The 12,500-nt window shown below is 54.2% G+C and overlaps 2 non-coding genes across 2 annotated transcripts; one reads left to right on the plus strand and one right to left on the minus strand.

Moving 5' to 3' along the window:
- Positions 1-1,324: 1,324 nt before the first annotated feature.
- Positions 1,325-3,139, minus strand: LOC140213838 (small subunit ribosomal RNA). The gene has a single exon (XR_011890819.1). It is a non-coding gene; the product is annotated as a small subunit ribosomal RNA (ribosomal RNA).
- A 5,393-nt stretch (positions 3,140-8,532) lies between these two features.
- On the plus strand, positions 8,533-8,724 carry LOC140213820 (U2 spliceosomal RNA). Its single transcript, XR_011890805.1, has one exon. It is a non-coding gene; the product is annotated as a U2 spliceosomal RNA (small nuclear RNA).
- Positions 8,725-12,500: the final 3,776 nt, after the last annotated feature.

Raw genomic sequence — 12,500 nt, forward strand, 5'->3', positions numbered from 1 at the left:
TTTACCTGCCATCCAACCACCGGACCCGTGTGTCTCGTGTGCACGTTCACATCGCTCCACTAAAAATTGCAAAGAGCGACAGAGCCATGATTAGGGCTAAGCCGCTGTGGAGTCTTTAACGGCTACACGGCCACGGGCAGGGCTTCACCCCCATCGACGTGCTTCGCTTCAGTCAGCAGTAGGTTCATAGAAGGGCCTCAAACACACACACACTTTCGCATCGGCAGATCGCCGCAGCATAACCGCTGTTGATCCAACAGCCTACTTGAGACGAAAGACAAGAGCCCGGCGCGCGTACTCGCGCAGCTCTCCAAAACCACTCGGCCAGTGCCAGGGACGGCTCCCTGCGCCGGCGCCACAACAAGTCTACTTGAGGCGGAAGACGAAGCCAGCAAGGGCCTGGCCGCAAGTGCGTTCGAATCCGGGACTACAGTCCCTCGTCTGTCCGTACTTCCTCTTTCGACGTGCGGCGCCTTCCCAAAGCGCACAAGTCCGCTAACCGCAGAACGCTTCCGACGTAGCAAAGCCGCGTTTCCTTCGGTACTTCGCAGCAACGCCGCCTTTCCCTCGGCGGCGGGCGAATAGCCTGCAGACGTCGTCGCATTAAACCGCGATCTCGACACCTCGCGCGTCACGAGCAGGAGCCGACCGGCAGCCTCCGGCCCTTTCGGACTCGGTGGCATTTGCCGCGGAGGACGGGAGAGCACTTTAGGCCACGGTTCCTTCCGTACTTGGCAGCCGCACCCTCATACCGACAGTTCCATGACCGACCGAGCGCCACACCGTTCCTTTAGTACTTGGGCGGCAACAAAGTCGGGTCGTTACTCCATACTCGCCGCAGGAAGCGACCGGCAGCCGCCAGACTTTTCAGACTCGGCAGCGTTTGCCGCGGAGGACGGGAGAGCGCTCGCACCACGGTTCCGTGTGTGTACTAAGCGGCAGCGGCATTAGCTCTCGACCGTCAGTTCCTTGACCGACCGCACGCTTCGCCGTTCCCCTCGTACTGGGCAAAGCAGCAGGTCGGGTCGTCTTACTCCCATTCCGCGCAAGAGCGCCAAAGCGGACAGAAAGCCCACCCAGTGTGCGTTACGCCGTTTCTACCCGCGGGCGCGGCCAAGCCAACCGTCCAAGGTTGCAGCCGGCGTCCACTGGGCGCAACAAATTTGGCACGGGGCGCCCCTCAAAATTCAGGCAGTCCCCGGCATGTTCGGGTATAGCCGTCCCCGCGTCCAAGCGGGGCCAGCGGCGGAAAGCGTCGGGCGCAGCGAGCTGCTTCACCCACACGGGGTAGAAACAATGGCGCTCGCCACCCTTCACAATCCGGTAATGATCCTTCCGCAGGTTCACCTACGGAAACCTTGTTACGACTTTTACTTCCTCTAAATGATCAAGTTTGGTCATCTTTCCAACAGACCGGCGCAACCGAAAGGCCGCGCCGGACATCGGTCCGAAGACCTCACTAAATCATTCAATCGGTAGTAGCGACGGGCGGTGTGTACAAAGGGCAGGGACGTAATCAACGCGAGCTTATGACTCGCGCTTACTGGGAATTCCTCGTTCAAGGGGAACAATTGCAAGCCCCTATCCCAATCACGAAAGAAGTTCCACGGGTTACCCAGTCTTTTCAGACAGGGATAAAGACACGCTGCTTCCTTCAGTGTAGCGCGCGTGCGGCCCCGGACATCTAAGGGCATCACAGACCTGTTATTGCTCTGTTTCGTGCGGCTAGGAGCCGCTTGTCCCTCTAAGAAGGTTGTAAGGTGCTGGGAACCCCGCACCTATTTAATAGGCTAGAGTCTCGTTCGTTATCGGAATTAACCAGACAAATCGCTCCACCAACTAAGAACGGCCATGCACCACCATCCACCGAATCAAGAAAGAGCTCTCAATCTGTCAATCCTCCCAGTGTCCGGGCCGGGTAAGTTTTCCCGTGTTGAGTCAAATTAAGCCGCAGGCTCCACTCCTGGTGGTGCCCTTCCGTCAATTCCTTTAAGTTTCAGCTTTGCAACCATACTTCCCCCGGAACCCAAACACTTTGGTTTCCCGGAAGCTGCCCGCCGAGTCATTTGAGTAACTCAGGCGGATCGCTGGTTGGCATCGTTTATGGTCAGAACTAGGGCGGTATCTGATCGCCTTCGAACCTCTGACTTTCGTTCTTGATCAAAGAAAACATTCTTGGCAAATGCTTTCGCAGTAGTTCGTCTTGCGACGGTCCAAGAATTTCACCTCTAGCGCCGCAATACGAATGCCCCCGTCTGTCCCTCTTAATCATTACCTCGTATTCCAAAAACCAACAGAACAGAAACGAGGTCTTGTTCTATTATTCCATGCAAGTTTATTCAGGCGACTCGCCTGCGTTGAGCACTCTAATTTTTTCAAAGTAAAAGCACCGGCCTTCTCGAGGCACACAATGAAGTGCACCAAGAAAGGACCGGCATGATGTTCAGTCCGAGCCGTCGCATCGGGTAGATGCACTACTCGTCTGGAACTGAGATCCAACTACGAGCTTTTTAACCGCAGCAGCTTTAGTATACGCTATTGGAGCTGGAATTACCGCGGCTGCTGGCACCAGACTTGCCCTCCAATTGATCCTCGTTAAAGGATTTAGAGTGTACTCATTTCAATTACGGGGCCTCAAAAGAGTCCCGTATTGTTATTTTTCGTCACTACCTCCCCGTGCCGGGAGTGGGTAATTTGCGCGCCTGCTGCCTTCCTTGGATGTGGTAGCCGTTTCTCAGGCTCCCTCTCCGGAATCGAACCCTGATTCTCCGTTACCCGTAACAACCATGGTAAGCAAGTAACCTACCATCGAAAGTTGATAAGGCAGACACTTGAAAGAAACGTCGCCGGCTCGTGGCCATGCGATCAGCACAAAGTTATCCAGAGTCACCACACAATACGGGCCGAAACCCGATCGATCTTGGTCTAATAAAAGCACCCGTCGCCCAAAGGGCTTCAGGCTCACTGCATGTATTAGCTCTAGAATTGCCACAGTTATCCAAGTAGGAAGAAACGATCTAAGGAACCATAACTGATTTAATGAGCCATTCGCGGTTTCGCCTTATTTCGGCATGTACTTAGACATGCATGGCTTAATCTTTGAGACAAGCATATGATTACTGGCAGGATCAACCAGGTAATCGTTCAACTGCGCGTCCAGCCTTTCAAGCAGGCCGGACGCCGTTTTTGCGATGCCGAGGCCACCTTCAGGCGCCCCAACACGCTTCGTTCTCGCAAAGGGTAGCACTTTGCACAGTCCGAGACGACGGCGTTCGAGCTCGCAACGGCGCCCTCCCCGCAGGGCCGGGTATCGCCACGCGGCAAGAAGCACGCAACATTCTCGATAGACCGGTTGTGTCGACTCGATCGCGGCTTGCGGTTTCTCTCGAGCCCGCAGCACTGGTGGACCGACCGACACTTGCAACGTAGCCGAGACGGCAAAGCCGCTAGGCGACGGGTCACGCCCGCGCCTTCGGCGCTTTCGTATTTGATTCGTCCGAGGACGATGCGGAACACACTTCGATATCGTGGAAAAAGCGTCGTCCGACAACCAGCCCCTAACGCATCAAGCGGATGAGGCTGCAGACGTCAGCTGTGGGATCCACGGGAGCGATACCGGGGACACGCTTGACGGGCACGAAGCCCGCCGCATATCAAACACCCAGGTCGCTTTGGGGGCGACTGCTCTCTGGGACCCCCATATAATAGCAGCGATAAGTACCCAGACCTCCATGGGGCCGTACTCGTGCCACTTTCGACGAGCGTTTGGCGAAAATCGTGCCGCCTCGTAACGCCGCGAGCAAGATTGAAAGCTTACGTCGGCAGCACAATGCCGAAGTCGTGAAAGCGCAGCGCGTCCACCGAATGCGCGAACGGCAATTTCTCGCCAATGGCCAGTACGGTTTCCTGCACAATTGCCTGTCTGTCGCCCTACGGGGCCCCCGGCCGATCGATTCGAGGCACGCTAGCACGGCCCCTTCGCCATTTCCGAGCACGAGTGCGAACAGTGCGGGCGGCGTGCTCGACGCCCCGGCTGACGTCGTTTCGGACTTTGTCTCTTCGCGTGCTCGCGGCAACGCCGCGGCCAACGACGACGTCTGCGCGGTTCTTTGCCGGTTCCCGGCGTGCTACAGTGCAGCCCTCTGCAGGGTGACACCGGCTCCGTCGTGGCCGTGCGGCGGCTTGTACGCAAAAGTTGCGTCAAAGGCGTCGCGCTCGCGCCGCCCCGGCACACGCGGTTTCGGACTTTGTCTCTTCCAGCGCTCGCGTAGTCGTGGGCACGATTGTCGACGTCGCAACGGTGCGCGGACACCGCCACGAGCACGCGCAAGACGAAAATCGCACTACGGTACAATGTCGGCCGGGGCCGTACGGCCCCTTACAGTAGCAGCGATAAGTGCCCAGACCTCCATGGGGCCGTACTCGTGCGACGCGGCGGCGTACTGCGCCGAGCCGAGCGCCAATATTTGGCTTTTGCAGGGCGGATTCGAGCTCTGGCGATCGCCGCGGTACCGCCGCTCACCGATTCAAGGCACGCTAGCGCGGCCCCTTCGCCATTTCCGAGCACGCGTGCGAACAGTGCGGGCGGCGTGCTCGACGCCCCGGCTGACGTCGTTTCGGACTTTGTCTCTTCGCGTGCTCGCGGCAACGCCGCGGCCAACGACGACGTCTGCGCGGTTCTTTGCCGGTTCCCGGCGTGCTACAGTGCAGCCCTCTGCAGGGTGACACCGGCTCCGTCGTGGCCGTGCGGCGGCTTGTACGCAAAAGTTGCGTCAAAGGCGTCGCGCTCGCGCCGCCCCGGCACACGCGGTTTCGGACTTTGTCTCTTCCAGCGCTCGCGTAGTCGTGGGCACGATTGTCGACGTCGCAACGGTGCGCGGACACCGCCACGAGCACGCGCAAGACGAAAATCGCACTACGGTACAATGTCGGCCGGGGCCGTACGGCCCCTTACAGTAGCAGCGATAAGTGCCCAGACCTCCATGGGGCCGTACTCGTGCGACGCGGCGGCGTACTGCGCCGAGCCGAGCGCCAATATTTGGCTTTTGCAGGGCGGATTCGAGCTCTGGCGATCGCCGCGGTACCGCCGCTCACCGATTCAAGGCACGCTAGCGCGGCCCCTTCGCCATTTCCGAGCACGCGTGCGAACAGTGCGGGCGGCGTGCTCGACGCCCCGGCTGACGTCGTTTCGGACTTTGTCTCTTCGCGTGCTCGCGGCAACGCCGCGGCCAACGACGACGTCTGCGCGGTTCTTTGCCGGTTCCCGGCGTGCTATAGTGCAGCCCTCTGCAGGGCGACACCGGCTCCGTCGTGTCCGTGCGGCGGCTTGTACGCAAAAGTTGCGTCAAAGGCGTCGCGCTCGCGCCGCCCCGGCACACGCGGTTTCGGACTTTGTCTCTTCCAGCGCTCGCAACCATGTCGGGGCCGACGCCGACGACTGCGTGGTGTTTCAACGATTGCCGGCGTGACACAATGCAGCTGCGTGCGGGATGCCAGCGATTCCGTCGTGTCCGTGCGGCGGCTTGTACGCAAAAGTTGCGTCAAAGGCGTCGCGCTCGCGCCGCCCCGGCACACGCGGTTTCGGACTTTGTCTCTTCCAGCGCTCGCGTAGTCGTGGGCACGATTGTCGACGTCGGAACGGTGCGCGGACACCGCCACGAGCACGCGCAAGACGAAAATCGCACTACGGTACAATGTCGGCCGGGGCCGTACGGCCCCTTACAGTAGCAGCGATAAGTGCCCAGACCTCCATGGGGCCGTACTCGTGCGACGCGGCGGCGTACTGCGCCGAGCCGAGCGCCAATATTTGGCTTTTGCAGGGCGGATTCGAGCTCTGGCTATCGCCGCGGTACCGCCGCTCACCGATTCAAGGCACGCTAGCGCGGCCCCTTCGCCATTTCCGAGCACGCGTGCGAACAGTGCGGGCGGCGTGCTCGACGCCCCGGCTGACGTCGTTTCGGACTTTGTCTCTTCGCGTGCTCGCGGCAACGCCGCGGCCAACGACGACGTCTGCGCGGTTCTTTGCCGGTTCCCGGCGTGCTATAGTGCAGCCCTCTGCAGGGCGACACCGGCTCCGTCGTGTCCGTGCGGCGGCTTGTACGCAAAAGTTGCGTCAAAGGCGTCGCGCTCGCGCCGCCCCGGCACACGCGGTTTCGGACTTTGTCTCTTCCAGCGCTCGCGTAGTCGTGGGCACGATTGTCGACGTCGGAACGGTGCGCGGACTACGCCACGAGCACGCGCAAGCCGAAAATCGCACTACGGTACAATGTCGGCCGGGGCCGTACGGCCCCTAACAGTAGCAGCGATAAGTGCCCAGACCTCCATGGGGCCGTACTCGTGCGACGCGGCGGCGTACTGCGCCGAGCCGAGCGCCAATATTTGGCTTTTGCAGGGCGGATTCGAGCTCTGGCGATCGCCGCGGTACCGCCGCTCACCGATTCAAGGCACGCTAGCGCGGCCCCTTCGCCATTTCCGAGCACGCGTGCGAACAGTGCGGGCGGCGTGCTCGACGCCCCGGCTGACGTCCTTTCGGACTTTGTCTCTTCGCGTGCTCGCGGCAACGCCGCGGCCAACGACGACGTCTGCGCGGTTCTTTGCCGGTTCCCGGCGTGCTATAGTGCAGCCCTCTGCAGGGTGACACCGGCTCCGTCGTGTCCGTGCGGCGGCTTGTACGCAAAAGTTGCGTCAAAGGCGTCGCGCTCGCGCCGCCCCGGCACACGCGGTTTCGGACTTTGTCTCTTCCAGCGCTCGCAACCATGTCGGGGCCGACGCCGACGACTGCGTGGTGTTTCAACGATTGCCGGCGTGACACAATGCAGCTGCGTGCGGGATGCCAGCGATTCCGTCGTGGCGGTGCGGCGGCTTGTACGCAAAAGTTGCGTCAAAGGCGTCGCGCTCGCACCGCCCCGGCACACGTGGTTTCGGACTTTGTCTCTTCGAGCGCTCGCAGCGATGTCGAGGCGATCGCTTACGTCTGCACGGTTTGCGGTGTGCTACAATGCAGCAGTCTGCCGCACTACACCTCTTGGTTGCCGAGGCCAGCACGGCAATTTACTGAAGCGAGCGCATTGCGCCCAGGCGGCAGCGGACTTTGTTGCTTCGGGAGTGCTCTTGCTGTAAAATTTGAACGGCTGCAGCTGCGCGAAGCAAGTGTACCTATTTTCACTCTCTCTCTGTCTGCCTTTGAGGCGACTGTAATTTCACTTTAAACGCAACTGGAGGCGGGAGCAACCTGATGAGAGTAGGTGGACTTCGGTACATGTAATTTAGAAATTGCTTTCAAGCTTTGAGGACATACACCTTCGCGCCATCTGCTTTCCCCGTCTCTTTGGCACTTTATAGTATGTGCTGCATGCTCTGCATTCCAAAGAAACACGCCTGTCTCTCTCCCTCTCTCACGTTCTTCTTCTTTTTGTAGCTGCTGTTGTAGAAGATGCTATGCTCTTTAATCGCTGTAACATAGAGTGCTTGCACAAGCCAACAACTTTTGCGTGTTTTTTTTTTTTTTTCTCTTCCCAAGACGTTTCTGCCATTATTCACTAACTCTCGTTCTTAGTATGCAATGGAGCGTTAGCTCGCGCCATCTACCTTTCTTTCTGTATTGCAAAGTCCGCAGGTTTTCCTAGTTCCGTACACAGATGGCGCCAATGCGTTTTGGCGCCAGGTTCGAACGACCTCGCTCTACTCGTGTTTGGCATTTGAATGTTTCAAAGGGGTTTGCGACAGGGGGTGGTTCTTGTGCAAGGCTGAGCTTTCCAGCTGCGTTTAAGCTATGCTAGCATGTGTGCGTATATATATATATATATATATATATATATATATATATATATATATATATATAAATACACAAACACACACACATGCATATATACATACACACACACGGTAATGGTAAAGATGATGAGGTAGCACTTTTTTTTTCTTTTTTTTACAATGCCTGTGTTTCAGATGGCGATCTTTCTCCCCTCTATGTTTCCGGTTGGAAGGAGTGTGCAGCGTTTTCTATATTTATTTTGTCATTCACTTCTATGTTGCTCGTCTTCGTACATGGGGCATGCTACCTAATTCTACCGGTCGATTCGACACGTTGCGATCCGTCCCGGCCTGTGCCGTATCAAAATTTTCAGTGGGCCTTGCGGTAAATAAAAAGAAATGAAGGAAATGCGCGTAGTATATTACAATTGCACACGGGCTTGAAACGAAGCCCTCAAGGAAGGTCACCTTGAGCGGTCGCATTCAGACGGAAGTAAGCATTCCCCTGGCGCGTTTTTTTTCCGCTCGCCTGTTCCGTTTTCTACGAGGTTGCCTTGGTTGGTTTCGCGTTACAAGCAAGCTTGCACTCGGGTCTCGTTTCTACGCGACAGCGTTTCGTTAACAGCGAAAGACTGAGGCGTTGCGAATTCATCCGTGAGATAGGGAGCGTTGAGTCTGTACACAGGCTGAATTTTATAATATTGCCCACGCTGTTGCTGAGGTTACCCATGTCGGCAGGGCGCCCACAAGGCAGTAGTACAATGAAGTGAAGTGAAGGACATCGCTTCTCGGCCTTTTGGCTAAGATCAAAGTGTAGTATCTGTTCTTATCAGCTTAATATCTGATACGGGTTCTATATGGACCCACGATATTAAACCTATTTTTGGAAGTTGGCGGAGTGCTTGAAGCCTGCTTCACCTCCGCCGCAGGTCGGCCCGGTATTGCACTACCTCCGGGATCGGCCCCGCTCACTTAGGTGAGACTTCATTCAATCAAAATGAAGAGCACAAGCTCAACGCGAGCACTGACTTGACACGCACCATTCCTATACTACACGCAACGATGCCGGTTCGCGGACCACGAGAGTAATTAAACTGCCACTCCATCTGTGTGTAGCGTCGCACTTGTTGCGTCGCAAATGGGACAGCCGCTCCAGCAAATTTCTAGTTATGGGCTTCGAGAAAAATTAATGAAAGCAAAAGAAAGAACCAGAATTCCTATTTGTCCGATGTCTCTGAATGATTGTCTCCTGTAAAGAGCCACTTGGGGGGATGGGGGGTAGGATTAGCCGTGGGGTTCGCAATCAATATGAATCCCACTCAAAGCCAACACTGGATTTTGGAGTTCACTATCGCTTGGATCCGTAAACCACCGCGCCCACGCAAGCTCGCCCTGCCGCCGAAATCCGCTGCCCAAGTGGAAGAAAGATTCCCTATGAAAGAAAAATAGAGTGCCCGATTTCTGGCAACTACTGTGCAGCCTTTGTGTACACATTTTCGCAGCAGTGGGACCGAGCGCCTCGAAAACAAACTTGTCGTATGCCCGAATGTGGCGAAATATATTCAAGGGTTAAAAGGTGCCTCATCTTTCTAACCTGTATGTTACGAAGACCTGTTGCTACCTTTTCATCATGAACATCATCATCATCATCATCCTGGCTACGCCCACTGCAGGGCAAAGGCATCTCCCATGATCCTCCAAGTACCCCGGTCAGGTGCCGATTGTCGCCATGTAGTCCCTAATCTAATCTGCCCTCCTACCTTTCTGCCACCCCCTGCTACGCTTCCCTCCTCTCGGAATTCAGTCTGTAACCCTTAATGGCCACCGGTTATCTTCCCCCCAGATTGCATGCCCTGCGCATGCCCATTTGTTTTTCCTGGTTTAAACTTTGGTGTCATTAACGAGCGTTTGTTCTCGCACACCCCAATCTGCTCTATTCCGATCCCCCCGTGACGCCACACCCATCATCCTTCTTTCCAGAGCCCGTTGCGTCGCCCTCAGTTACCCTTCGGTAATCCTCAAAGCTTTTTGTTGGGACACTCGTGGCATCTTTCTCGTTTAATGAAGTCAAATTTTTTTCAGTTTTGGGGGAAAACTCAATGAGCTAGGCGCGATTGTGTCCCTGGCGCCGCTCTCAACAAGATGGCGGCGCCCATGCTTTTTGCCTGCAGGTTCGGCCCTACGCAGAACACGCCTGCCGGGCAGTGTAGCCACGTTGAAGGGGCAAAGCGTAGTGCAGTGAAGCGCTTGCTCGGGCGAAAAACGCAAATATGAGCCAAACAGGAATTTCCATTATTGGAAATTCCAGTTCAGTTTGCGCATTGCGTTCGCCTAAGGTAAAGAACACAAATGCGAGTGCCACAGCAGTCAAGTCAAAGCTTAGGATTGCGTACCATTTTTTTTTTTTTTTCGTGCCTTTTACTCCTGGCCTGCGTGGCCCTAGCGCGCATGCACACGAAAGTAATGAAATGGTGAAAACACGAAATAATGCGGTGCGGCTGTATCATATCTATTTTGTGCGCTTTGTTCTTTGTGGACTACAGCGGTGTGCGTCATGAGAAAGTTTCGGTGCCCTTCTTGGGTGACCAGTGAAGCTATATTTAAAACCACATTGATTTGTACGGTTATTGCTACAAACTGCGTGTGGGTGTTTTTCTTTTTCGCTGCCAACGATGGGTTATCGCAACCGCGATCGGTTCTGCTGCTACGCTAGACGCGTGCTTGCCAACGGTTGGCTCTATACGCGACCCGCGACGCGTGGTCGGCACATTCAAGCAGTCAATTGCAAACCGTTCCAAGAAAAAGGATGTACTCCACTTGCCACCTAGTTCGACGATTGTACTTTCTGACCCTCGAGGAAGCGCCGCCATCCCACGTTTTCTATAATACGATAAGATTCAGAGCGACCGCGACCACTTGTCTTTGTCAATATCTCGGAAACGCTTTCTTTTTCTTTTTTTTTTAAATCCAGATACTCAGACGCGCCCGTGTTCACGCGCACTTGCTCTCTCCGATAAGCAGGGAAGCTCGGTTGGGGTGGTGTCGGGCCTTGCGCATGCGCTGCTGAGCTCGTCGCTTCGCCGGCCGGTCGATGCTGGCGCGGTACTGGTAATGAACTTCGACGTGCATGGTGAAACGTCACTTTGTATTGCCACTGTAGACTAGCAATGCAATGTGTTTGCGAGCGATTGGATAAATGAGAAAGCGTGCACTGTCTACAGTTTATGCCCCTCTAGAGTAGTGGAAATGTTGCTCCAAGTGTTAGGTTTGTAATTTGCGCCTACGAACATGAACTAAACAAAGAAAATGGTCTGCAGCCGCCTTCGCTTCATAAAATTCCCGTACGAAGAAATTTCCGTGCGCGAATGAGAGAGCAAAAGAGAGAAACCATGCTAAGAAGAATGGCTGCCTTTTACGTGATCTCGCGCATGAAACCAGACGATGGATTAATTTTAGCCGTTCATTTTGATTTGCCGAATGTAAACCGGAACACTTTCTCCACGCGGTCTTCAGATTTGAATGGCAATCAATCACATCCTTTCTTTTTTTTTTTTTTCTGTTTCTTTCTATCTGGAACCGAAAGAATTCAGAACGCCATTTCAATCTTAGATTCGATTAGATATCGTGACTGGTATGCTGAAATATCACGCCTTATCTGGTGTTAACCTTCTTGATCACGGCAATAAAAAATCGCCAGTTCCCGAACTTTAATCGCGCCGAAGATGAACCGATATGCTGGATTCTTATTGTCATGATTTTATAGAAAGCGCTGGTTCTATGGCTAGCTTTGAGGAAAAGAAAAACATCGTTCAGGAATGTATAACTCTAAACAACTAAAAAAAAAATCTGCCGGCAATTGGTACTACAACGAGAGTACTGAGAATACTGGAAAAGATGAAATCCAATCATGCTGAACTGAACTGAAATTATTTCATCAAGACATGCCCCGAAAAACGTGGCCACTTTCAATGATAATTTCAAATGTGATTTCTTTCTTTTTTTTTTTCTTTTTTACGACGGATAATAATTATCTTTCCAATGGCGGATGTGAAAATTTCAGAGCACGGCATTTTCGAAATCCCAAGGCCCCGGACGCATTCTCTCTTCTTTAAGTATTTTGGTGGTGCACACGGAGGAAAATTTCGCGCACGTAATTTATAAACTAGTAGTTGATTTTCTAGAAGAACACAAAGTGCTGACAAACGGCCAACCAGGACACAATTAAATTGGTATTACGCACGGTTTCGAAGCCGCGGTAACAAAAGGGTAACAAAGGGACGTTCATTTCGTGGTGTGGATTTCACGTCTCTCACAATAAAAAAAAAATAATAATAAAAACTACTGCATAAAATAGGTTTTCCCAAACTGGATGGTTTCGATCAGCTTTTGAACAGCCCTTCCTTAAATTGAGTTGGCGTTGATTGAGCAGGTGCGGGCCTCTGCTGTTTTGGATTTTTGTAAATGGCATCAGTACTGGACAGTCCGTTCACTTGAGGATCAAAGGAGAAACCCCCCAAAAAAATATCATATCGTGGTGAGAGACGTGGCAGATGAGTACAATTATCGGCAGAAAAAAAAAAAAAGGAAAACCGCCTCGTACTCAGAAGCCGCTCCTCTCACGTGTGAAGCTTCAAACAAATTGTTTTTCTTGAGACGCTCTATAAAGTTATACACAGCTCCTTAAATGCAGCACCCGCACACAAAGCCAAACGTTCCAAGCTGGAAAGAAAGCATGAAATTCGCGGTGC

Source organism: Dermacentor andersoni, chromosome 10, assembly GCF_023375885.2.
Source record: "Dermacentor andersoni chromosome 10, qqDerAnde1_hic_scaffold, whole genome shotgun sequence".
In the NCBI taxonomy this organism is placed as follows: Eukaryota; Metazoa; Arthropoda; class Arachnida; order Ixodida; family Ixodidae; genus Dermacentor; species Dermacentor andersoni.